Genomic DNA, 25,708 nt, shown 5'->3' with positions numbered 1-25,708 from the left:
TTCCACCACAGAGACCTGACGTCCCAACGAAGGCACAGCGGGGAAATGTGGGGCAGGGGAGAGGGGGGCAGTGAGACAGGTCAACCAAGGCAGCTGGCAGGTTTGACACTTACTTTCCCAACGCACTTTGTCACAGGTGATTCAGTCTGCCCCATGGCTTGGATGCAGCTAACCGTGGGGGGCCGTGGCTGGGGTCCGAGGCCGGGGTTGTGTGACCAGGGCACGGCCCTCCCACCCATCTCCAGCCGCCTCTGGAAGAGGCCATCAGTGATGGTCCCGCAGCTCACAATGTCCCAAGGGCAGCTTGTCCCTCCCACAGCCCTCACCGTGCCCGGCTCCTGGGCCTGCCCCAACCCCCCAGGCCTGGCCACCTGCACTGGTCACCACAGCCTGTGTCCCTCCCCACCCCCCACTGCCCTGCCTACTCACAATGCCTCCGTTTTTCTCCATGTTTCCCCTGTAACAAGATGGCGCCAAGAAAGAGGGGAAGCCGAGGTGGCTGGGCTGGAGCAGCGAAGCTGGGTTCAATCTGGGGCACGGCAGGGCCCTACGGAGAGGGACGGAGAGATGGCAGGCGGGGGCCAAGGGGACAGGGAATGTACCCTGGAGCTCAGGGGCAGCAGGCTGGGACCCCGTTCTGGGAGCTGAAACCCTCTCTCGGGAGGCTGAGCAGAGGAGGAGCCGGAGTGGCCGGGAGCCTGCCTGTGGCCCGGGGGGTGTCAGGCTGGGGCAGTGAAGGACGGCGCCAAAGGCCGCTGACAGCTTGAGCAGCACAGGGCCAAGCCTGGATGGGCCCCACAGCTCTGGGACAGCTGGGGCTACTGCCAGGACAGTCTTCACGGAGCCGAGGCGGGTGGGTGGCAGAGGTCAAGGGCAGGCCACGGGCTAGGGAAGATCACTGCAAAGGGCACGGGGACCTGGACCGGGGGAAAGAGGGCCAGAAGGATTGTTAGGAGCGAGGGTGCTGGGCTGGGGGAGGGGCTGCTGGGCTGGGGGAGGGGGTGCTGGGGGAGGGGCTGCTGGGCTGGGGGAGGGGCTGCTGGGCTGGGGGCCCTGGGACCAGGGACCTGGGTGGAGGGGCCTGGAGCTGGGGGAGGGGAACCTCAGCCGGGGGCACGGGGGGCTAAGGGAGGAGGAATAGGGGAGGGGGGCACTGGGGAGGGGGTTCTGAGAATACCGGAGGGGAGTGGGGGTCTGTAATAGGGATTTTAGTTTCAGGCCCGGGACTGCAGGGTGGAGTGACGCTGGAGAGGGGAGACCGGGGGTGGGCAGGACGCCCCCGGGGAAGCGAGGGGCAGGGGACCCGAGGGGGGGCCAGGTGCTGGGAACTGGGGGTGAAAGGGGTTCGGGGCTCAGGCGACGCCATCCACTAACTGAGCAGGAGGGAGAGGAGTGGCCTGACCTAGTGAGAGACTCCAGGGAAGGGCCGTGACGGCCCGGGGGGGAGGGTGGCCACTCGGGGGCCCTGGCCATGACTGCCCCTGCTGCACGATGGTGCCTACCTGCTGTCTCCGGTCAGCAGACATCCGCTTCCTGTGGACGCGCATCCCCAGACCCTGGACGTTTTCCGGGGTTCTGGAGAAAGACTCGAGGTCGGGGCTGCGGGAACCTCCTGTGCCTTGTTTCCGCATGGGGAGGGGCTGGGATGGGGGCGAGTCCCCAGAACTCCTCCTGCCCCCGAGCACATCCATGCTGGGGGTACGGGGTGCATGGACTCAGATGTCTCTCTGCAGCTACACGTGGACTTCAGGACAAACAGACCGTCTGTCCTTCTGGACGTCGGTGCACCACCAGACCCGGCACCAGAGCACCTCCCCCTGCCGGGAAGCTGGGGACTGGGGTGGAGGCTCAGGGGCCCAGGATGTCACCCAAATGTTCAAAGCAGGGGACGCACGGCCAGGAAACCAGAATGCACCTGGACGGTGCCAAGGGGCGAATCAGGGAAGTGCCTCTCCCCAGAAAGGCAGAGTCAGGCAGGGGTCCCGAGGGAGGACCCCGCAGGGGAAGCACTGGAAGCTCAGGGGGTGGGGGGCAGGGGGTGGGGCCAGTCCTCACGCAGCCTCCCAGGGCCCACGGACGCCCCTGTGCCCAGCTGCGGTGGGGTTGGCCTGGCAGATGCAACCCAGCCCCAGGCAGACGGGGACAGTACAGTCCTGCCCGCTGCCCCGAGCACACACTGGGGACAGTCCACGGCACCGGCTCTCACCCCAGCACACCCCGGCTCAAGAGAGATGCAGCCCGCAGGTGTGTCCCCGCCTCAGCCAGGTGGCCAGCCCTGTCTCTGCCCCGCAGTTCAGCCTCTGCTGGCGGCTGCCGCAGCCCCAGGCCTCCTGTCCATGGACATGGGGCGCCCCACCCGGGGCCATGGCCTGCGGCTGGTGCAGCCGAGTGGCAGGGTCCCGTCTGAGGAGTGGGTTTTGGGCACACTGTAATCAGCCAGAGGGGAAACTTGTCCCCAGAGCCGTCCCCGGACAGAGTCTCCACACCTGTCCACACCTGTCTACCCCTGTCCACACCAGGACGCCCGAGGAGACTGGAGTGATGTGGACACACTCCCCGGGAATGGACCCAGCAGTCCTGCTTACCAGATCCTGCGGAGTGGGCTTGGGGGGGTCCCCAGAAGGCACCCTGCACCCGAGGTGGCACTGCGGGAAGGTCGCAGACGTGCAGGGAAGCGGCCACCGGCCACCCTGCGGCCTCCCCTCGGCGCCGTGGTCAGCGGGAGCGGCCGCAGTCCAGGGGCGGATGGAATAAAGCAGCACCCCTCGTTCCCCTGCCTTTTATGCCGTGCCATAAAGTCCCATCACTTTGTCACTTGCACAGTGTAATATATAGTAAAATACACTTTTCCAAAGAGAACCCAAAATCTGTCATGACTCGACTTCCTCAGACTGATGGAGGGTAAGGCCCAGCCCCCATCCACCCACGCCCAGGACATGCGGGACAGTTAAAAAGCAACAGTAGCTTCGATGATGAAGAAGGATGGGGTGGGGAGTGGGGTACGGGAGGGATGGGAGGCGGAGGGGCGGGGGAGGAGTGAGGGAGGGGGTGGAGAGGGGGAGGGCAATGGATTTGACCCTGCATGTCTCATGCTGTGTTTCCTGCACGGCTCGGCTCAGGGGCCTGGGGCTGCCCAGCACCGTGGGGCCCCCTGACACATGGGCTGGTGGCCGCCCCAGGGGCCTCGACACAACATCTGGGACCCGAGAAGTACGTGTCGGGGGATTAACCATCTAGAACTGAGACAGGCTTTCTGCAGAGCAGCACAGCAGCGAGGGGGGTCACGACCACTGGCCACTGGTCCCAGGGCAGGCAGCCCGCAGCCTCAGCATGGCCCTCTATGCACGAACGCAGAGGAGGTGGCAGCCAGAGCTCCTGCCCAGAATCACCTCTCGTGCTGCGTCCCCACCAGGAACAAGCCAAACGGGCATTTGCTCCAGCTGCCACCTTTGCTTCCTTCACACCAGCATGTGCCAGCAAAAGTGGGCAGCGATGCCTGGGCACACTCGGAGGCCTGGGCACGCTCGGAGGCCTGGGCACACTCGGAGGCCTGGGCACGCTCGGAGGCCTGGGCACGCTCAGAGGCCTGGGCACACTCAACTGCTAAAGTTGGAGTCCTGGGCACACTTGGAGACCTGGGCACACTCGGAGGCCTGGGTACGCTCAGAGGCCTGGGCACACTCGGAGGCCTGGGCACGTTCGGAGGCCTGGGCACATTCGGAGGCCTGGGCACGCTCAGAGGCCTGGGCACGCTCAATTGCTAAAGTTGGAGTCCTGGGCACACTCGGAGGCCTGGGCACACTCGGAGGCCTGGGCATGCCTGGAGGCCTGGGCACACTCAATTGCTAAAGTTGGAGTCCTGGGCACACTCGGAGGCCTGGGCACACTCGGAGGCCTGGGCATGCCTGGAGGCCTGGGCACACTCAATTGCTAAAGTTGGAGCCCTGGGCACTCTGGAGGCCCACCCACGCTCAGTGCTGAGTCAGGAGGCTCTGGTCTCACTGGCTGTGCTGAGGCTCTTTGGGACTGGGGCATACATGGGGCACTGAGAACATTTCTGCTTGTACTTTTACTTTGAGGAAATGCATGGAAAGTTTCCCAAATGATCCTGTTACAATCACTCACTCACTCATTCATTCATTCGGTGCCCCCATCCAGTGCCTGCTGAGTGCCTGCTGTATGCAGTAAACCAAGAACCCCCACCCTTGGGGGCCTGGACAACCTCTTAGGCTCGACCTAAGTAGAAATTCACTATGTGCAAATCCGCAGCAAAAGCTGAAAGTGAATTGGAATCAAATTTTCACATTTACTAGACCCATACAATATTTGGCTTAGCAAGTCTGCTTTCCAGCTAGGAGCTCGATGTCCCTTTCCTGACCGCCCCTGCACGGGCTACAATGAACACCGCATCTGATGTTTGTTATGTTCAAACAAACTCAAACATTTGCAGTGCTTCAAACACTTGTGCACATTTAAAGGGAGTATTTCATAAAAGCCAAAATGGTAACAGAATTGGTAAAACAGTTGCCCTCTGTATCATCAAAATATTTAAAAAAACAACCTGCCGACTTGGTGAGATGCATTTGTGACCCAGGACTGGGGACCACCGAAAACATCTGCCACGTTGAGAACAAAGCCTGCTGAAGATAAGCTGATTTTATATATGGTTTTCTACTAATCTTGTTATATTCCAGAGAGAGATTGCAGTCAAAGAGCCGAGTTCAGCAGGGGACAGCTGCCCACGTCCAGCCCGAGCGCGTCCGGCCCCCACCACAGCTCTACCTGCGGCCACGCGCTGCCAGGATGGCCTGCTCGGGCCCACACGCTAAGGCAGTGTCCGGCTTTCTGACGCAAGATGGCTTCTTTCAGAGGCTCCTGGGGCAGGCCAGCTGGTCATCTACGAACCCATGGGCATGGGGGACATTTCCAAGGGGACAAAGCCTGTGTCTCCACCCTCACCCCAATGACAGCCACTTTCCGTGGCTGACCACAGGAAAGGGGTTGGACTCGCCCGCTCAGCAGGTCTGGCGCTGACGGGAAGGAGGTAAGGGGATCTGGGAGCACACTGGCCTCTGTCACCCCGAACCCTGGAGATCGACATGCACAGGAAAAAGGCAAATGCCAGGAACAGCCCAGATGCCTTTAGGTCACAGAGGAAATAAACAGGGTGTCCTGAGGGAAAAGGAAATAAACGGGGTGCCCCAAGTGAAGAGGAAATAAACGGGGTGCCCCAAGGGAAAAGAAATAAACGGGGTGCCCCAAGGGAAAAGAAATAAACGGGGTGCCCCAAGGGTAGAGGAAATAAACGGGGTGCCCCAAGGGAAAAGAAATAAACGGGGTGCCCCAAGGGAAAAGAAATAAACGGGGTGCCCCAAGGGAAGAGGAAATAAACAGGGTGCCCCAAGGGAAAAGAAATAAACGGGGTGCCCCAAGGGAAAAGAAATAAACGGGGTGCCCCAAGGGAAGAGGAAATAAACAGGGTGCCCCAAGGGAAAAGAAATAAACGGGGTGCCCCAAGGGAAAAGAAATAAACGGGGTGCCCCAAGGGAAGAGGAAATAAACGGGGTGCCCAAGGGAAAAGGAAATAAACAGGGTGCTTGAGGGAAGGGCCCGAGGGGAAGCCTGGAAGGACCCCAGGCCAGAGGCAGGCACAAGTGACCCGGAGAAAGGCCCTGGGAGCTGGCACGCCTACCTTCTAAACCATGGGGGTTAGGGGTGGGGGGTAGATATCAGTGGGGGTCAGTGGCGCCTTTGGTCCCTCAGGGCAGCTGGGAGACGTGAGGGTCGGTGGGCAGCCTCAGATTCACCTGTGCACTGGCTTGAAATTGTCCTGCAGCCCAAGACAGCCACGCTCCTTAATCCTCCTTCAATGCTGCTGGGTTTGATGTTTTTTATCAGGTTGTTTCCATGGGGATGTGGCCCACCCAGCTGTGGATGGGACCTTTTAACCAGAGCATCCCCATGGAGATCATCTCCACCCATTCCAGGTGGGGTTGCTTTCTGGAGCACTTTAAGACGGAGCCATTTTGGGAAAGTGCCGAGAGAGCCCACGCAGCCGGGACCTCTGCAGAAGCAGGAGAACACCCCGGGTTGCTTCCTGAAACAAGAAGCAAGGGACCCAGGCAGACAGCGGCCGCACGCCTTCCCAGTGGACAGGTGTTCTGGACCCAGTGGCCTCTCTTGAGTCAAAGCATCTCTCTCTGGATGCCTTAAATGGGACATTTTCATGGGGTTAGAACTGTGAACTTCCAACTTCATAAATGCCCTTTATAGAAGCTATGCCATTTCTGGCACACTGCATTCCATCAGCTTTAGCAAACTAAAACACTTGCTGAAAACTGTTCTGGCTGCACATGGAGAAGACGAGGGAAGATGAGGGAGGACGGTGAAAGACGGGGGACATCAGTGGCCTTCTCCCTGACAGCAGCGGGATGGGGTGGTGGGACACAGGCAGTCACGGAGTCGAAGAGGACAGATGGTGGGGTGGCCCCCTGGCGGTGGGGGTGGCCCCTTGGGCAGTGGGGGTTACCCCCGTGGAGGCCAGCCCCAGAGGAGAGGTGCAGGCGGAGAAGACGCAGCTGCGGGCTCCAGCGACCGGGGGACGGACGGTGTCCACACGTCCGAAGATAAGAGCTTACCTTGGCTTTATCCCTGGTGTGGGGCCTGGCACAGAGCTCGTTTTAATCCACATTTCTTGAACAATTCAGCACTAGGTCATGTAATCTTCACAATACCTAGGAGCTATTTTCGCTGGCTTAGAAAGGGGAAAACTAAGGATCTAAAAATAAGCAACATGCCAAAACACAGCCAGCTCACCGGTGCAGAGCCAGCACCTAACCCAGGCCTGTTCGCCCACCTGGGGTCCTGCCGTGGCCAGTCTCCTTTCCCGGCCCGCTGAGCCTCTGGGAGAAGGCCTGGGCACGTCCCCTACGGGCTCTGGGCTTCTTAGCAGACCCCGTTCCTCCGAAGCAGGCATCTCCCCGCCACCGCCCCATCCACGGAGGTGGGTGGATGTGGAGAGAGCTCATCGGATGGGCCCTGAATTCTGCACTGGGTCTGGTGTAGGGGAATACAGGAGATACAGGGAAGCTCTATTTCCTACGCAGCAGCTCCCACAGCCACTCCTTCCTCATCCTTAATCCTAAAAGAGGACAAAGCCTGAGTGGCATCCGATCTCTCCGTGAACAGACAGCGGACTTCACCATCAGCACCAACCTCCCAGACGGCAGCCGCGGTCGTCTCGGGACTGTTCTCCCAGGGCCGCCAGCCTCTCCTGGGAGGGAAACAGCAGGAACGCCGAGCTCTGCACGGCAGGGGCTTGGGCAGGAAGTCCGGCTGCAAATGCCAACACCACACAGTCCCTGCTCTCCCCCAAGTCATCTTTAAAACGTGGTCTATGATAAGGGGAGGGAAAAACCACCCTCCATTTCTCTGGAGGTCTCCTGTGGTTAGCAGCTGAGGACGCGTCGGGCTTTTCCCCAAAGTGTGCATTTCCCCAAAGCGTGATTATCATCTCAAAAACCCGCTGGCCCGCGTCTCTGGCTCGGCTTCCTCTCACCCCTCACCCTGGCCAGCCGCTGGGCGTCACCAGGCCCCTGAGGTCAGGCAGGTGAGGGCCAGCAGGGCCCAGCACGGCCCCCAGATGTGGCCACCGAGGAGGGACTCTAGCCCCAGAGGGCGGCCAGGCTGCTGACCAGGGTGGGACAACTGACCAGGTGAGACCTCATCTCCCCACGAGGCTGGGATACCTCATCTCGGCAGAGGTCAACAGAGGGCGGTTTTGCAGAGCGATCTATCATTTGAACCCGGTTATCATTCTTGAAGAAAAATGACTTGACTTGTTCTAAAAAGGACTTTGTTTAACCTCCTGAGATATGTGAGATGTTTACAGGGGACAGAACTGAAGCAAAGAGAAAAGAGAGGGGGGGCTAAATAAAGCCAGATGCAGGCTAGGGGCTCTTCTCCCCTACTGGGGAACCTGACCGCGCAGAGGGACAGAGAGCCGGACAACAGGCGACAAGGACACGCAGGGCAGGGCAAGGCGAGACCCAGCTGGGCGCGTCCCGAGTCTAATGGCCTCGCACTCCGCACCCACACTCAGGGCACGGGTGGGCAGGTGCCCCGGACGTCCGGCTTGGAGCCATGAGAGGGGCAGAGCTGGTGGCAGCAGGGACTGAGCCTGGGCCCCGAGCTGTGGCGGCACAGCCCCTTCCTCTGAAACACTCCCGCTGTGGGAGAGGAGCAGGCCGGGGGATGGGGGGGTTGGCAGAGCTGCTGGCGCGGGGGGGATGGGTGCCCAGGAATCCTTCTCTCTAGCCGTTGGATCCTTCACACATGCCAGTCGGGCTAGCTCTGCCCTGGTCAACGGACTGGTGCGGGTACAAAGGCAGACACACTGCCCAGTGGAATCAAACTGTGAGCTCAGAAATGGGCCTCAGACCTATGGCCAACTGACCTTTGACAAGGCCCCCAAGTCCACTTGGCTGGGACAGAGCGGCCTCTTCAGTAGATGGTGCTGGGAGAACTGACAGCCACAACCAAAGGGATGAAAGGGGGCCCCCAGCTCACCCCTTACACAAAAACTAACTCAAAATGGATCAGAGACCTAAATATAAGAGCCAGGACCATAAAACTCTTAGAAGAAAATGGAGGGAAATGTCTTCAAGGTCTAGTGATAGGTGGTGTTTCCTAGACTTTACACCCAGAGCACAAGCAATGAAAGAAAAAACAGACAAAAGGCAATTCCCCAAGCGGAATACTTCTGGGTGTCAAAGACCTTTGTCGAAGGGGTTAAAAGGCAGACAACTCAATGGGAGAAAATACACGGAAACTTCACATCCGACAAGGGTTTGATATCTGGAATATACAACGAAATTCTCCAACTCAGAGACAAAACAAACAACCCAATTAAATAAATGGGCAAAAGACATGAGACATGAGCAGACATTTCTCCAAAGAGGAAATGCAGACGGCTAAGAGGCAAATGAAAAGGCGCTTAGCTTCACTAGCTGTTAGGGAAATGCAGATCAAAACCACAATGAGGTGCCACCTCGCGCCCCCGGAATGGCCTGTAAAGCACACAGGAAATGAGGGGTGCTGGAGAGGACACAGAGACTGGGACCCATGGCTGGAGGGAGTGCAGGGCGGGCAAACGTCACGAAGGAGGACCTGGCGGTTCCTCTAAGTAGAGAGTGGCCTTAAAACCTGGCAATGCTGCTCCTAGGGGTACACCCAGAGGGGCTGAAATCACACAGCTGCACACCGATAACCACAGTGGCACTGTCCACAATCGCCCAGAGATGGAAACAACCCAAGCGTCCATCAACAGACGAGCGGATCAACACAGCGTGGTTTACACGTGTGACGGGGAGTGACGCAGCGGTAAGAAGGCATGTCGTCCTGAAGACAGGATGGGCGAACCTTGAGGACATCGTGCTGAGTGAAGTAAGTCAGACACAAAAGGACAGACGTTACATGACCTCACTGACAGGAACTAATAATATGTCAATTCATGGACATAGAATCTTGACTAGAGGTTGCCAGAGACAGAAGATTCCGGAGAAAGGGGAGCGGCTGCTTCAGACGTGCTGAAGTTTGAGCAGGGCGAACACAAATGCATGGAAATGGACGGAGGGGACGGAGCGCGCGGCTGCGAGCATAACTAAGAGCTGAGGGGGTGTGAGGGTGGCAGAGGGGCCCTCGGAGCCATGTGTGTCCCAGAAGGAAAGTGGAGGCTACACATGGCGCGACATCCGAGTCCTGTGGTGGGCAGTGACTGTGATCGACTGGACAGATACAGAAAGCGTCCTCTGAGAGCGAGGCAGGCGCATGGCGCTCTCCAAGGAGCTGACGACCGAGGGTGAGGGAAGATGTGGCGCCGAGCGCGGACTGCGGGAGGGCACCACGCCAACACGCCTTCACCAGCAGCAGCCAGCGCACAGCCCGGCACCGGGCACAGCAGTGGGGAACGGGGATGGGTTTCGGGTTTTCTCCCTTTCAGTTGTTTGGAGTAAAATGTCCCACAGCTGCGTGTGGCGATGCCCGCAGAGCCGCGTGATGGTGCTGGAGCCACGAGCCTGCGTTCCGTCTGGATGGATGGTCTGGCAGGCCACAGCACCGCCCTCCTCTCCCGTCCCTGCAGCCTGGGATGTGCTGAGCTCCGTGTCCCGGAAATCCGGAGCCCAGCTTCCCAGGATGAGAAAGGCCCAGCTCTTCTCGGCAGCTCTTCTCTGAGCCGCGCTGCTCCGCTCCTTCACGCATTCCCTTCTTCCACCTCCACGCGTCCCCAAGGTCCCCCCGCTGGCCTGTCCATCCTCTTGTCCCCACTGGCCTCTCTTGGTAGCTGTGACTATCAGCACCGTGTGACAGTTCCAAGTCCACTTTCTATCCAAACCTCTCCTCTCAGCGGCAGTTCTGCACAAGATGCTGCCTTCCGGAAGCCTCCATCGCCAGGGTCCACAGTGGTTCAGATCTAAAACATCCCCAACTCAGTTTACCACCTTTGTTCAAAACAGATTCTAATTTAAATTCCCATTTTTATTGAGTCCCCAGTCACTCTCGGAAGGCAGTGCAGCATTCCCCAAACGCTCCATCTTTGGGAGATGCTTCCTAAAAAGAGGTTTCCCTGGGAGAACCGGCGTGGGGTTGGAGGCCCACAGTGCAGAGAGAGAGTGCGTGAAGCACAGAGAGAGCAGAGCCGGGGGTTCCAAACCAGTCTGAGCATGGGCCAGCCTCCCGTGCCGCTCAGGCCACACGGCAGCACACTCCCAGAAGTGCCGCCGAAACCATCCACCTCCTCCCGGGGCCCCGACATGGGGTTCTCAGTTCGGCCTGGCCGACGCCCTCACAGCTGGCACGCACACTGCCCTCTCCCCGCAGGCCTCTGCCTTCAGGCCCAAGGAGTTCAGCTGGCCTCGCCCTTTGTTCCTGTCCCCAACCCAGAGGCTTAACGTTCCAGGTTCTTTCTGTCCGGCCTGCACCGGCCCTCTGTGCCCCAGGGCCCAGGGTCCATGCACACTGGACGCTACCCCCATCTGGCCCACGCACCCCCGGAAGCCCCCTCCCCGGCACTGGGCCTTCTCCCCATTCACCTGCACTCCACTGCCCAGCTAGAGCTGCCACATGCCACCCGGGCCCACCCCCACCCTCGGATCCCACACACCCACCTCCATCTGCAGAGTCAGGCACAGGGCGCTTGGCCAGGCCTCAGCAAAGCAGCTGCTCTGGGGCCCCAGGCGAAAAACAGGGACCAACAGATGTCCCCTGACCCAGGAGAGGATGGCAAGGCTCCTAATCTCAGAGCCAGCGGCTCCCAGATACCAGAGCCAGCGGCTCCCAGATACCAGAGCCAGCGGCTCCCAGATACCAGAGCCAGCGGCTCCCAGGGCCCAGAGCCAGCGGCTCCCAGATACCAGAGCCAGCGGCTCCCAGGGCCCAGAGCCAGCGGCTCCCAGAGCCCAGAGCCAGCGGCTCGCAGGGCCCGGAGCCAGCGGCAGGGCTCCTTCACCTAAATGCGGCCGGTCCATATGAGCAGAGGAGAAAATCCTCCGTGTTCTCCCCAGGACGCCCCTCTGAGTCGCTGAGTGCTGTGCTCTTGTGAAACTGAGCTGGTCGGGGCCACATCCACCCCATGGGAGACGAGCCACGAGGCTCCTCATTTACCCTCCCCCAGAGCCCCCTCCCTCAGCAGCCTCCCGAGAGGAGTCTGCCCGTCTGTCCAATTTCCACAGTCCCTCACCCTGAACTGAGAAGTGACAGGACAGCGTTGGCTTGAGTACCCCCTGCGGAAAGAGGAGGTGTGCGCGTGGCTGCCCGATGGGCGCCGGGCCTCGGACGAGGGACACCTGGGCAGATTTCAGGAGCGCCCAGACAGGTGAGCCATGGATGCCGAGCCACCAGCGCAACCAGAGCTTCCTGTCCCCATAACAAGGCACAGGGCACCAGACCCACTAGAGGGCCAGACAAAGAGGAGGCCAGACTTCTGTTTTTACTTTCTTGCTTCTCCGTTATATCAGTGTTTTCCCTCTGCTGGCTCAATTTACAATTCTTAACACTTTGCTCTTTCACTAATGTTTCAGCCAGGATACCAATCTTTCTCCTTTAATCATTTTACATCTGTAAGCCTGACTCCCCGAATGTGCTAAGAGTGTATCAATGCAACACAAATTCACAGCACAGTTCTATGCATAACGGTATATAATAAACGTTCAGCTTAACTTTCTTGGATAGTGTTCTAGTTTGCTAGATGCTGGAATGCAATATCCCAGAAACAGAATGGCTTATAAAAAGGGGAATTAAATAAGTTGCTAGTTGTGGTAGTTAGATTCAGTTGTTAACTTGGCCAGGTGAAGGCACCTAGTTCTGTTGCTGTGGGCATAAGCCAATGGTACATAAACCTCATCTGTTGTTGATTACATCTGCAGTCAGCTAGGAGGCGTGTCTGCTGCAATGAATGATGTTTGACTTAATTGGCTGGTGCTTAAATGAGAGACTCAGCATAGCACGGCCCAAGCAGCTCAGCATACCTCATCTCAGCACTCGCAGCTCAGCCCAGGCCTTTGGAGATGCAGAAAGGAATCACCCCGGGAAAGTTGTTGGAACCCAGAGGCCTGGAGAGAAGGCCAGCAGAGATCACCCTGTGCCTTCCCACATAAGAAAGAACCTCAGTGGAAAGTTAGCTGCTTTTCCTCTGAAGAACTAACAAAATAAATCCCCTTTTATTAAAAGCCAATGTGTCTCTGGTGTGTTGCATTCTGGCAGCTAGCAAACTAGAACAATAGTTCACAGTTCTAAGGCCGAGAAAATGTCCCAGTAAAACAAGTCTATAGACATGTCCAATCTAAGGCATCCAGGTAAAGGTACCTTGATCCCAGAAGGCTGATGATGTTCATGGTTTCTCTCTCACCTCGAAGGGCACATGGTGAACATGGTGTCATCTGCTAGCTTTCTCTCCTGGCTTCCTGTTTCATGAAGCTCCCCAGGAGACATTTTCCTTCTTCATCTCCAAAGGTCGCTGGCTGGTGGACTCTGCTTCTTGTGGCTGTGTCGTTCTGCTCTGCTCTCTCTGAATCTCTCATTCTCCAAAGTCTTTCCTCTTTTATAGGACTCCAGAAACTAATCAAGACCCAGCGTAACAACCACTCTTGATTATGTTACATCTCCAGGGAGATGATCTGATTACAGTTTCAAACATACAGCATTGAATAGGGATTATTCTGCCTTTACGAAACAGGATAAAAACGTGGCTTTTCTAGGGGACATACATCCTTTCCGACCAGCACAGACAGTGACACGCTCACACGGTTCCTCACGGAAGGCAGCCCTTCTGTTTTCATTCTGGAGCTCTCTATCACCAGCGTATGTGCGCTCTGACGTCCACCCTGGGGACATGGCCGAGTCCGCAGTGCTCAGGAGGCTGCCGTGTCCCCAGGTACCTGCGGCAGGTGTGGCTGCAGGGAAGGTAGGGCTGTCCATCGGGCCGGACAGCCGTAGTTCTGACGTGCTAGCGTCTGTGCAGGCAGGTGTGCACATGTGTGCCCACGAGGACGTGGTTGTGGGATACATGAGTCTACTGAGAAGCTGGGGGAACGTGATGCAGTCCACTGGGCATGATATCCTGGTGTTAGTCCCGTCAGGGACTGAGCAGAGAGTGACCCTCGGGGGCATAAGGACTGACGAGGCCCTGTGCTCCCAGACCTCCCCTTCTCAGAGCTGCTGCTGGCCAGGCCTCAGCAACGCAACTGCTCTGGGGCCCCAGGTGAAAAACAGGGACCAAGATATGTCCACCTGACCCAGGAGAGGACAGCGGCTCCCAGGGCCCAGAGCCAGCAGCAGGGCTCCTTCACCTAAATGTGGCCGGTCCATGGAGGCCAATCCTCCGTGTTCTCCCCAAGATGCCCCTCAGAGTCACTGAGTGCTGTGCTCTTGTGAAACTGGGCTGGTCGGGGCCACATCCACCCCATGGACAGCCCAGGCCACGTCTGCACTGAGTGCGTCCACAGCCCCCCGCAGCTCCCAGGGTGCGGCCGGGTGACCGCCTGCCTCTATTTCAATCCTTACGAAAATGTTAACAACATCAAAGTACTCCTGTTTCCACAGGTGACATCTACAACGTTCATCAGAAACTAGGATCGAACACCCCAAACGTGAGACTCACCAGCCCCATCCCCGCCGCGGTGCCGCTGGGGACCCACGGCACAGTCACGGGAGGATGGCAGAGGCTTCAGCCCCCTTGTGTGGTCATGACCTTGCAGGCTCCCGAAGAGGGTCTTGGGGATCCCCAGAGGACTGGGGGGAGCCTGTGCAGGCACCCCTGCTCACACGGAGGCAGGTGCGGCCCCTCCCAGGTGCTGTCCACAGGGCAGACCCCCACCTGGCCCTGCAGCCTCCCAGACCCTGTCCCCCCGGGCAGACCTCCCGGCCGACCCCTGGCAGCCTGGGTGGGGGCCAGTGCAGGACACTGTGAGTTTGGTGGTTTCTTAAATTGCAGTAAAACCCATGCGACACAGAAGGAACCGTTTACGTGTGCCTGTATATCTATTAACGGACGGCAGCACTGGACATACAGGTAGCACTAACAAGGCAATAAAAATACCACGTAGGGCGGCACGCAGCCCCAGGAAGAGTCATAAGCAGCGTGGGTACGTATGTGCCCTTTATCTCACGGGTGTTACAGCTTCATTTTGGCCACACTCCTGACTACTCCTGAAATAAAGTGGACGAGAGACTCCCATCACCGCAGAGCAGCACTGAGCTCACACCCGGCCAACCGCATGCAGAAAACACCGCTGCTTCCGCCCTACCACTCTGGGCAATAACAACCACTTATAAGCATCTTCTTAATTTTCCATTTAACTGAATGGACGAATGGTGAGCAGGGATGGGGCGGGGCTCAGCAAGCAGCTCCAGTCAAACTGGCGTGGACACGAGACCCTCGCCTGGCCACAGGCTGCCAGGGGTTGGGGGCTTCCCTGCGAGGGGCAGGAGGCCTGAGCAAAGGAGGAAAAACTGCTTCCGGAGCGCAGGAGGGGAGGGCTCCCAAACAAGCCCCCATGTCACGAGGACGGGGGATGGCCAGCCTGCCCTGATTAAAACTGAGAACACTGCTTTTAAAGGGTGGAAAGAGGACTACAGATCAAAACCTCTCAGCAGCCCAAATGCCCACAGAAACGGGCTACAGAGTATATAAAATTCCCCTATACATTGTAACCGAGAGACGATGCCATAGAAAATGAGTTCCCGGCTTTGCCCAGCCTTTCACAGAAGAAAATAAGTCAATAAACAAAGCAGACCTGTTCCACTGCACGAGTGACCCTGCACAGACGAGAGCACGATGGGGCCCCAGGTGTTACACCCCCAGACTGTACACGAGAGGAGACCCCAAGTGGACGGTGCTGACTGTTACGGTGGGGGACCGACCTCAACCAAGAAATCCAGCTCAGAGACCCATGGCCGGTTTCTGGAAAGGGTGATGCACAGCCCGAAGTATACCCCAAGATGTGCAGCCCCCCCCACCATCGAACCGCACCCCAAGATGCGCAGCTCCCTCGCCACCCAAGCGCACCCCAAGATGTGCAGTCCCCTGCCACCGAAGTGCATCCTGAGACGCATAGCCCCCCACCACCAAAGCATACCCCAAGACGTGCAGCCCCCCCTCACCTAACTGCATCCCAGGATGCACAGCCCCCTTGCCACTGAAGCGCACCCCAGGACACACAGCCCCCCACCAAAGTGCACCCCGAGGCGCACCCACAGCAGGGCAGAGAGGGCTGCGTCCAGCCATGTGGGCGCCGGGTGAAGGACAGGTGCCTGGCCTGCGCCATCGAGCATGGGTTCCCACACGAGGCTGCGAGGCGCCGGCACAGGTGGACAGCAGCTCAGGGCACGGACCCGGGCCCCGCTGCTTGGGAGACAAGCCTGGGGAGGCCGGTTCCAGCGAGCCTGAGGGCCAGAGAGACGTCGGTCAGCACAACTGCTGCAGGCGGGGAGGGCTGAGGGGGGCAGGGGGCTTCTCTGCTCGGCTGGGAGGGGATCCCCTCTCCCTCCCACCACCCACGGAGCGCATTTAGGGCACGAGGGAACACTGTAGTGGCTGGCCAGGGGCTGCTGGGCCAGCCCAGCCTCCCAGCCCACCCTGAGGGGGTCCCGGGCAGTATCCCCCTCCCAGGCCAGAGGTGTCCTGGGCAGCCATGTCCATACCCAAGAGCCGGGGGTCCTCCCCCACGCGGCGTCCGCGCCTCAGCACGCGTGGGTGGGCCGGGAGACCTGCAGCCGACACGTGCCGGGCACAGCTCCAGGAGGCCATGCAGGGCCCGTCACGAGCAGACCACCGCCCGGAAAGGACAAATCCCTTAAAAAAGGGGTGCCAGATAGGTGACGCTGCGCACAATTTCAGGGAAAGAAAGATTAGTTCATCGGAAAACTCCGAAGTGCCTTGTTTTCGTGACTGAAAGTGAGAGGTTTCCTTGGCCCGGAGTCCACAGCGCGTGAGGGCCACAAGCAAAACCACGGGGGAGGAGGGGAAGGACAGTCCTGCTTTCCAGCAGTCCTGGTTCCATCGCCAGGCAACTGCGAGGACGGAGAACAAAGAGGAGGTGTGGTTCCACCTGTGAAATAGTTTCAGTAGCCACCCCGTTTTCTTTTGGTGTCTATCGTTAGGTAAAAAGGGGTTTTATGCCTTTAATCCCCCAAAGCACGAGGCAGGCCCCGCAGCCAGCAAGTGTGAGGAAGCACAGGGGTCCCAGTGGCTGGGCAGGGGGCGCAGGGGACATGGGGGGGCACAGAGGTCCCCGTGGCCAGGCGGGGTACACGGGGGAGCACAGGGGGCATGGGGGCACAGGGGTCCCGGTGGCCGGGCATGGGGGTGCAGGGGGCGCCAACAGCGGGTAGGGTTGCTGGGCCAGGCGGCCCTGAGCTGCTCGGTGGCCCCAGCCCAGACCTTCCATCTGGCCTTTTGTTTCCACTGGCGGGCGCACGTGAACACCCCGCCCACGCGAGTCGCAGGCATCGAGGCTTTTACTAAACTGAACCCAAATAAGACCCTTCGGGGGTGCCCCTCCAATCCTGCAGCCTTCTGGAGGCATGGTCAACACGGGCCTGCTGCAGGGGGCGTGGGCCCAGCAGTGCCACCTCCTCGGCTCCGACCCCGCAGCCGAGCGGACACCACCCTCCCCCACCCCGCACCCGCCTCCCACCCCATGATCTTGGGAGAGCCGCTCCCCACTGCCTGTGGCCTCGCCCTCAGCTGCGGAACTTCCCCGGCCCCCTGGGCACTTTGCCCACCCCCGAGCGCCAGCGAGTTAAATCCCCACAGCACCCCCGCTACGTCCAGCGCCCACCCCCGAGCGCCAGCGAGTTAAATCCCCACAGCACCCCCGCTACGTCCAGCGCCTTCTACCCGGCCCTGGTGAGGAAGGCTGGGGGCGGAGAGACGGTGACCCTGTGAGACGCCAGGGCTCCTCCGCCCCATCCGCGCGGCTGCAGGGCTGGGTTCATCACGCCGCCCACGGGGAGAAAAGGCTCCGCCGCCGGGTTCACGGAGACTCTCCGGGTTCACGATAACTGCCGCCCGGCCCCGTGGGCAGGACGCACAGGCTCGGAGCCCAGGGCCGCTCCGCGCACACCTCTGCCCCAGGCGCCGCTGACCCAGCCGCGCATCCCCGCCTACTGCTGGGGGCCCACATCCGAGGACGTCCGGAATCGCCGCCTGTAAAACGCGGTTCGCACCACCAGCAACTCAGAACATACCGCCGGGGATGACGCAGGGAGGAAGCACCGCCCAGGCGCCACGCGGGACGCGCAGGGGAGATGCCCAAGAGCTGAGCCTCCACGGAAAGTGGCCTGAGCAGGACGAGGGATGGCGGCGTGGAGCCTCGCTCAGATGGTGGGTGGATGGGGTGGGCCATGCGCTGCAGAGGTCAGCGCGTGGACGGGGCCACCTGCCATCAGACACCGGTCACTGCAGCAGGTGGAGGCACAGGGTGGCACCTGGCTGTGCACTCATGTCCACATGGACGTTGGACCCCCTGCCCGACCGGGCCTGGGTGGCAGGACTGTGTGGGCCACTGTCCCCGCCTGCGCTCGGCCAGCCCCGCATCTTACAGACTGCACCGTCAAGCCACGCACACCACTCGCGTGCTCCGCAGCCGGGAGGACGGACACGGTGCCTGAGTCCAGCTTCCCCTGGCGTGAGGAGGGGTTCCAGATCTGCAAAGCCTAAACGAGTTGCCAGCGGCCCTCTCGCGGAAATCCTGCCGGCCCTGGACTCAGTACTAACTCGGGAACGTGGAGGCGATGTTGACAGAAGCGGGCAGAGGTGGCAAAGGGAGACAGGGGTTCCCCTGGAGCCGTGGCATGGACACAGGCCGGACGCCCAGGGCCACGAGAGCCGCAGCCGGGAGAGGGTGGGGGGGCTGACGCCTGAACAGAAGGCAATGTCCGAAACTCACCGTGGCGTCGGAACTCTGCAGTCGAAGGAAAACTGACCCATATATAAGACGAGTGGGGGGCCAGGGGCAGAGCTTCACGACCTGGGGTGCGGTGACGGATTCTTACACAAGACCCCAAAGTAACACAACAAACAACAGACGATTCTGACTTCCTCACATTTAAAACTTCTGTGCAAAGGACATCATCAGGAAAATGAAAAGACAACCTACATACTGGGAAAAAATAGTCACAAACCATATACTAGATGAGGACTTAATATCTGGAATATATAAAGAACTTCCAAAACCCAACCACACAAAAACCAAACTATTAAAAAATGGGCAAAGGATTTGAGTGGACGTTTTTCCAAAGAAGGTGTATACGTGGCCGATAAGCACATGAAAACGTCCTCAACATCATGAGCCATTAGGGAAATGCAAATGAAAACTGAAGAGTTACCCCTCACACAAGGCCGGCTACCATTACAAGACAAGTGTTGGGGGGAATGTGGGCAAACTGAACACAGCACATCACTGGCAGGCAAAGGTTAAATACAGACCCACCACCTGGCACGGCAATCCTACATGCACGTGGGCACCCAGAGCGACACCAGGGCTGCCAGCAGTGCCTGTACATCAAGGCTGACAGCAGCATCCATCACAATCGCCGAAAGGTGGGAGCAGCTGAGCGTCCCTCAACAGACAGACATAGCATGTGGCATATCCACAGAACGGAATATCGTCCAGACGTAAAAACTGAAGTTCTGCGTCACACTGGGTCGTGGAAGACCCTGGAAAAAATTATGCTCTGTGAAATAAGTCAGGCACAGAAGGGCAAAGATTGCATGATATCCCTTAAAAAAGATGGCTAGAAAGAGCAGATTCAGAGACAGAAAGTAGGCCAGACATTCCCCTGGGATGGGGGAGGTGGGAACAGGGGGTGTGTGTCTGGTGGATATGGAGTGCTGGTCAGCAAAATTTAAAAGAAAGGCATCTCCTTAATTTTCCAAACGGTGAAAGCTGCCTGGCCGACTCTGGGGGCAGAGTCCAGAACATGGCCGCTGAGCCCCTTTGCCATAAGCAGCAGCAGCTGAGGACCTCACAGAGCCCCCAGGCCCCGCAGAGCTTGGGCTGAAAACAAACAGCGAGCCCAAAGCAAGAGCAGCCAGGAGGCCAGGCCTGGCACTGGGTGGAGGGGCTTCCACACGCGGGTGGAGGGAACTCAAAGCAGCAGCAGAGACTCAACGGGGAAGCAGGAGGAGAAGTGGGTGGGAGCTGCAGCCAGCACCTGCAAGATCAGACAGGCCCACACGAGACGAGAGTCAGGCTGGAGCTGGCAGAGAGGTGGCCAGGAGGCTTGACGAAAGGTCAGCGCCCATGACGCAGAGGTGACCAGGCGCCTTGATGAAAGGTCAGCGCCCGTGACGCAGAGGTGACCAGGAGCCTTGACGAAAGGTCAGCGCCCGTGACGCAGAGGTGATCAGGAGGCTTGACGAAAGGTCTGTGGGCCGACTCTGAACGGACAGCATCAGGGTACAGGGCAGATGTCACCCTCCACAGAAGGGGAAGGGCCGGGGGGAAAGGCCATGGGGGAGCACGGCCTCCGTTTGCCTTCTCCTGTTTGGGACGGTGGGTGCTCCCACCTGCCATCCTGTAGAAGCCGTGCAGCGTTTCTCTGGTGAGTTTTAACCAGGCCGCATGCGGCAGGATGGCCCCTGAGCTGTGGGTGGAGGGAGAGCCAGCACAGGGGCGGCACCGTCTCCTCCCCAGCAGGCCTGGGGGGAGGCAGCTCGGCTCGGCTTCTGGGGCGAGCACACCTGTTCCTCGTGCAGGTGAGGAGACGCACCTGCTCCAACGTGCATTCACCAGTAACCCCTGAGCGGCTGGAGACCGGACCTACTGAGCTGTGCTCCAACTTTAAATGTTCGGAAGGTCATTTCTAAGAGCAAAGGAGAGCCGACAACTTCTCAATGCAAAAATTGAAATCAAAGAAGAAGGAAGGATTTTTTTTGTATAGCTGCATATTATTCACCATGATCATTTTTAGAACATTTGCATTACTGGAGAAAAAGAAAAAGAAAAGGAACTCATACATCCCTATTCCTTACCTCTCCCTGCACTGGGTAGTATTTCATTCTACCCAGTATCTCCCCCCTATTATTTATTTATTTATTTATTTTATCCTTATTTTTTTAATTCACCTGTCCATACCCTGCATAAAAGGAACATCAGACACAAGGTTTCACAATTATACAGTCACATTGTGAAAGCTATATAGTTAAACAATCGTCTTCAAGAATCAAGGCTACTGGAACACAGCTCTACAGTTTTAAGCACTTCCCTCCAGCCACTCCAATACACCATAAACTAAAAAGGGATGTCTATATAGTGCATGAGAATAACCTCCAGGATAACCTCTCAAGTCTGTTTGAAATCTCTCAGCTGCTGAAACTTCCTTTTGCCTCATTTCTCACTTCCCCTTTTGGTCAAGAAGCCTTTCTCATTCCCTTGATGCCAGGTCCCGACTCATTTAGGATTTCTGTCCTACGTTGCCAGGGAGGTTTACACCCCTGGGAGTCATGTCCCACGCAGAGAGGGGAGGGCAGTGAGTTCCCCTGCCGAGTTGGCTTAGCGAGGCCGCATCTGAGCAACAAAAGAGGTTCTCTGGGGGCGACTCTTGGGCATAATCATCGGTAGGAAGAGGACGGTTTTTGTCTGAAATACCTTCCTAAGTATTCTGCTGGGTGAGGCTGTCCCCAGCGAGGTCCTCTGGGGTTCTGTGCTGCACAGCTCAGGGCTCTCTTCCCTGTCAGCACTGGCTGCTCACCTGCTCCGGGACCTCTGGGTTTTCTCGTCTATTTTACGGACTTAAGAAACTACGTGATTCAGGAACATGCACTTCCCTGCCACCTCCACACAAATTTCTCAGCAAGACACATTTTTTAAATATGTCTAACAAATTTTGAAATGAAAAATTAATCTCAGGCTGATGGGTAAAAAACATGTCAACGTTTCTTTTTTCCCCTGAAAAGGCAAGTTGGGGGAGTATTTCCAAGAGGGGAGTGTGTCTGGACCCCCAAGGTGTTTTAGGACTAAGGCAATTCGGGGAACGGTCCCCTCTCCACAGCACGCTCACAGTAAGCCACCTGAGCACCGCTTCCTCCTGAAGGCGCGTTTTCCCTTTTAAGGTATAAACCCACAGGTAACAGAGAACAGGAAACAGGTGAGAGTGGAGAAAGAGGTAAAAAGCGGAAAGTGCTAGAAACAAGTCAAAGAGCAGAAAGAGTTAGAACCTGAAGAGTGTGCTGGAAAGGGGCACGAAGGACCCACAATGGTCAGGGCCTGGAGGCTCCCGCCTGAGATACAACCCGGTGGTGGGCCCCGGGCATGCAAGGGGTCCTGGGGGGTGTGGTGGGGGACAAGGACCCTGACCCCGCCTCCTGCAGCTGGGGTTTCCGCTGCTTCTCCCTACGCAGCTGCCAGAAGCCTGTGGCCAGTCCAGCAGGGTGGGCAGGGTCTCGGGGCATTTCTCAAGGGGTCTCGGCCAGAATGGAAGAAAAGACCCTTCCCATCACCTGCCTACCCACCCTCCCCCACGCCACCTAAAGCCCCCAGGGCAGAAGAGCCGCCGGCACTCGCACTGCCCGGCCTCACTCTCGGCTGTGAACACAACCCAACAGCTCAGCGTCTGGGGGATCCCCAGCGTGTGAAAACAAAACCAAGCAGGAAAAGGAACATTTGAGAACAGTGGCAATACAGACACTGTTAAAAGACTAATGTCTTGAGAGAGAAGAGGAAACATTACAGCCCTGTAATAAGAAGGAGAGGAAATAAAATGAGAAAACAAGCACTTAGAAATCAGACATTACAACAACAGTGAAAACCTCTATGGACAGGCCGGGAGACAGGTGGGGAAAACACCGACAGAGGACAAGAGAGAGAGATGAGAAGAGTCACTGGAGGAGAAAGGCAGGGCTCACGCATCAGGCAAACTGGAGAGGCAGCAAGGAGGTGAGCGAGGCAGTGCAAGATGCTTCTAGAACCGCAGAGAATGTATGTGAAGCTGCACCAGTGCACCGCAGGGCAAAACTCAACTAGCAGAGGGCAGCTCTCCAAATACCAGTGTCAGAACAAAAGCTGTACCCAAGGACAGAGCTCTTGGTATTATGACAGCAATGCTGGGGCCAAGAAGGCAACAAAAATCCGGAGGAAAGTGGTTTTCATCCTTGAATGCCATCACCCAAACTATTGGTTAAATGTGAGGGTAGGGTGAAGGTGCATTCCAGCTCCAGGAACTCAGGAAGTAACCCTTCTCCAGAAGGTTCTGGGTAGCCCTGCTCCAAACCTTTCTCCGGATGTCACGCTCTGGCCTGGCAGCATCCTGTTCCCTCCACTTCCTGCCCCCTAAGTAAAGAGAAGCAGCTGAGGCTGCGGCCCATGGCCCCTCCACAGGCACCTGCTCCTCTCCTTGTTGCACGGCCGAAGGGAGAGTCTCCTGCAAGTAAAGCTCTGTTTCCCCTCCAGGCTCTGGCCTTTGGTTCTGTCCACCAGCGGTGCCTGGTCCAACCTCTTAAATGCAGAGGACGTTCAACGCCAAGAGAACGACAGAGTGAACCTTTAACATCAACCTATTCCACTGCGAGTGCAGTCTACAAGGAAGACATCATTTCCCAACCCGGGGTCTCCAAATCTAGGGCAGAAGGGGTGCTTGTGAGGAGGGAAGGGGGAGAGGAGAAAATAACTCTTTCAATGAAAAAAAAAGATGATCGTGGAATACTGCAAGGCCACACCTAGGCATACATCCAGGAGAAAGGACAGCAGGCTCTCACACGCAGACTCTTCATCACAGCCCCAAGCAGGGACCTCCCAAATGTGCAGGAGCAGATGGATGGATGAACAGAACGTGGTGTATCATTCGATGGACTGTTGTTTGGCCATGAGGAGGGAAGTGCTGATACCCGACAGCATGGATGCTTACGGAATACATGCAGAGAACCTAGGCTTCTTCCAAAATGGGAGTACACAGTACTTTACACCATCTGAAATTAAGTGGTGAGTTAATATATTTTTAAACTTAAATGTTTTTTGAAATAGGTCCCCATAGGCACGGCTCCGGGCTGGCAGGACTCTCCACTTGCAGTTCCCCTTTGCGTTTCTTCTTCAAGAGTTTCAGAAGAAAGCAGACGCACCGAGCCGGGATTTAGTACAAACTTCTATCATATCCCTTTGATATTTTCTCAGAATACATTCAAATTCTGATTTACTCTGTTACTCCTGTGAGTGCCTGTGAGGTTTAAAAGACTGACCTAGTTTTAAGGAAGGAAAATGGATATGAAGACACTTACTAGGCAAAGGACACAGCCCTTCAATTACTTTGCATTTGTTTTAAATCCTCTTCATTTTCTTGCATTCTCTACACCCTTCACAACTAGAAGTCTTCTAGTCTGTGTGATAAGTAATGTGACCTTGGTTTGATTTAGGATGGACTCTTGATCCACATGAGACTGAAACGACATTTAAGGGCTGGACATAGTGCTGCCCCTGACTCCTGCCCCCAGCTCAGATCGGGGCCACGTGGCCAGGGAACCCCCCATGCCAGCAGCACTGCCCACGCCTGCCAGGGGTGGCGACAACCCAAGGGCTCAGCCACTGAGGAAAGGAGGAGCATACAGTGGCCGGTCCAACCATGGAAAGAGATGGAACTCTGCACATGCCACAACACGGCGGATGGACTGTAGGGCAGTCTGCAGAGGGAGACAAGCCAGACCCAAAAGGACAGAGCTTGTGTGATTCCACATCTATGAAACGTCTAGAATGGGGAAATTCATAGAGACAGAAAGTAGATCCCAGGTTACCAGGGGCTGGGGGAGGGGCCCTGGGAGTTACGGCCTAATGAGTGCAGAGTTTTTGTTTGGGGGATGCATGAATTTTGGTAATAGATGGTGGTGATGATAAGCAGAACACTGTAAAAGTAATAAAAGCCCCTGAATTGCACTAAAAAAATGGATGAAATGGCAAATTTTATGCTATATATTACCACAGAAATTAAGGGGGAAAAACCTGCCCCAATCAAATAAGCAACTTTGAAAAACCAAATCTATGACAATGCGCTGGGTTGTAGGATGATGTGAAATGAATCTGAGAAATGGTTTAATTTTGGTATGTGAAAATGACATGAATAAATTAGCTGTGCATAGAAAAATCTTATTTCTGGAATATCAACCTTTTTTTTTCCTCGACTCTCCTTTGCACAGATTCTAAATTACACCATATATTAACCACACTGCAAACTCGGACAAACAACTACTGGCTGGGCCTCCATTACGTAACCTCATTTCATTTCCTTTCCTTTCTTATTTGAGTCCTGCATGGTGAGAAAGTCTAAGGTAGAGCAGATGGGTCTGTGACACTCGGATCCCATGGGTGTGCCAGCTCCCGGGCGTGCCAGCTCCCGGCGTGCCAGCTCCCGGGCCCTCCCTACACCTGCGGTTCATGCAGTGGCAGCAACAGCAGGGGCCTGGCAGTTAGGGCACCTCAACCCCCCAGATGAACCCCGCCTTGATGTCCTCTGCTTCTCAGGGGACGTACCTCTGGAAAGGCTACAGCGTGGGCTGGGGGTCAGCACCCTCCACCAGGGCAGTCCACGTGATGACCCAGCATCTCCCAGTCTCGTTCCCATGGCAACACCCCAGGTCCAGGCAGCCCAGACCTGTGCACAGCAGATGTGCCCTCCTGCTGCCCTACTGTCTCAGCAGGATGAGACAGCACCTACTCTTTGCAAAGCAATAATTTTTCAAAAGAAAGTCAAAATCTTGTTGAAATGTGTGAGTTCAGAAGTTACAGAGTATCACACAAACCAAAGACCTTAAACGGGACAACAATGTGTGCTTAAAGTAGCTGCTATTTGGATAGAACAGAGAAAGGACCCAAACCATTACAAATTCATTAAACAGAACCCCCCCACTCTGGCCTGAAGTCTGTAGTCATATATTTCTCAAATCTGATCTGCAGTCCCCACCCACAAACGCACCCTTCATTATTATAGGATAGGGGAGGTGTCCCAAGAGAAGGAAACTTTTTTAAGCAATAAAATCCTTCGTGGCTTTATTTCTGAAAAACATAACGCAATCCATTCTTTAATGCAAAAAAGTGACATTGCAAAACACCTATGGAATAAAAATCCAAGGGAAAGATGGTTCAAGTCTAAGGAAAGAAGTTTGAAAATGGCTTTCTAAATGGAGAATATATTTAGAGTGAACAGACCAGGTCTCACAAGAGCAATT

At 56.9% G+C, this 25,708-nt stretch overlaps 1 protein-coding gene across 1 annotated transcript in view; it reads right to left on the bottom strand.

The window, feature by feature from the left end:
• The window catches only part of CACNB2 (calcium voltage-gated channel auxiliary subunit beta 2), a 260,397-nt gene that overhangs the window by 44,824 nt on the left and 189,865 nt on the right, over nt 1–25,708 (bottom strand). The window lies entirely within an intron of this gene.

The sequence above is a fragment of the Tamandua tetradactyla genome, chromosome 1, assembly GCF_023851605.1.
Source record: "Tamandua tetradactyla isolate mTamTet1 chromosome 1, mTamTet1.pri, whole genome shotgun sequence".
Classification (NCBI taxonomy): domain Eukaryota; kingdom Metazoa; phylum Chordata; class Mammalia; order Pilosa; family Myrmecophagidae; genus Tamandua; species Tamandua tetradactyla.
This window is presented reverse-complemented; position numbering and strand designations above follow the sequence as displayed.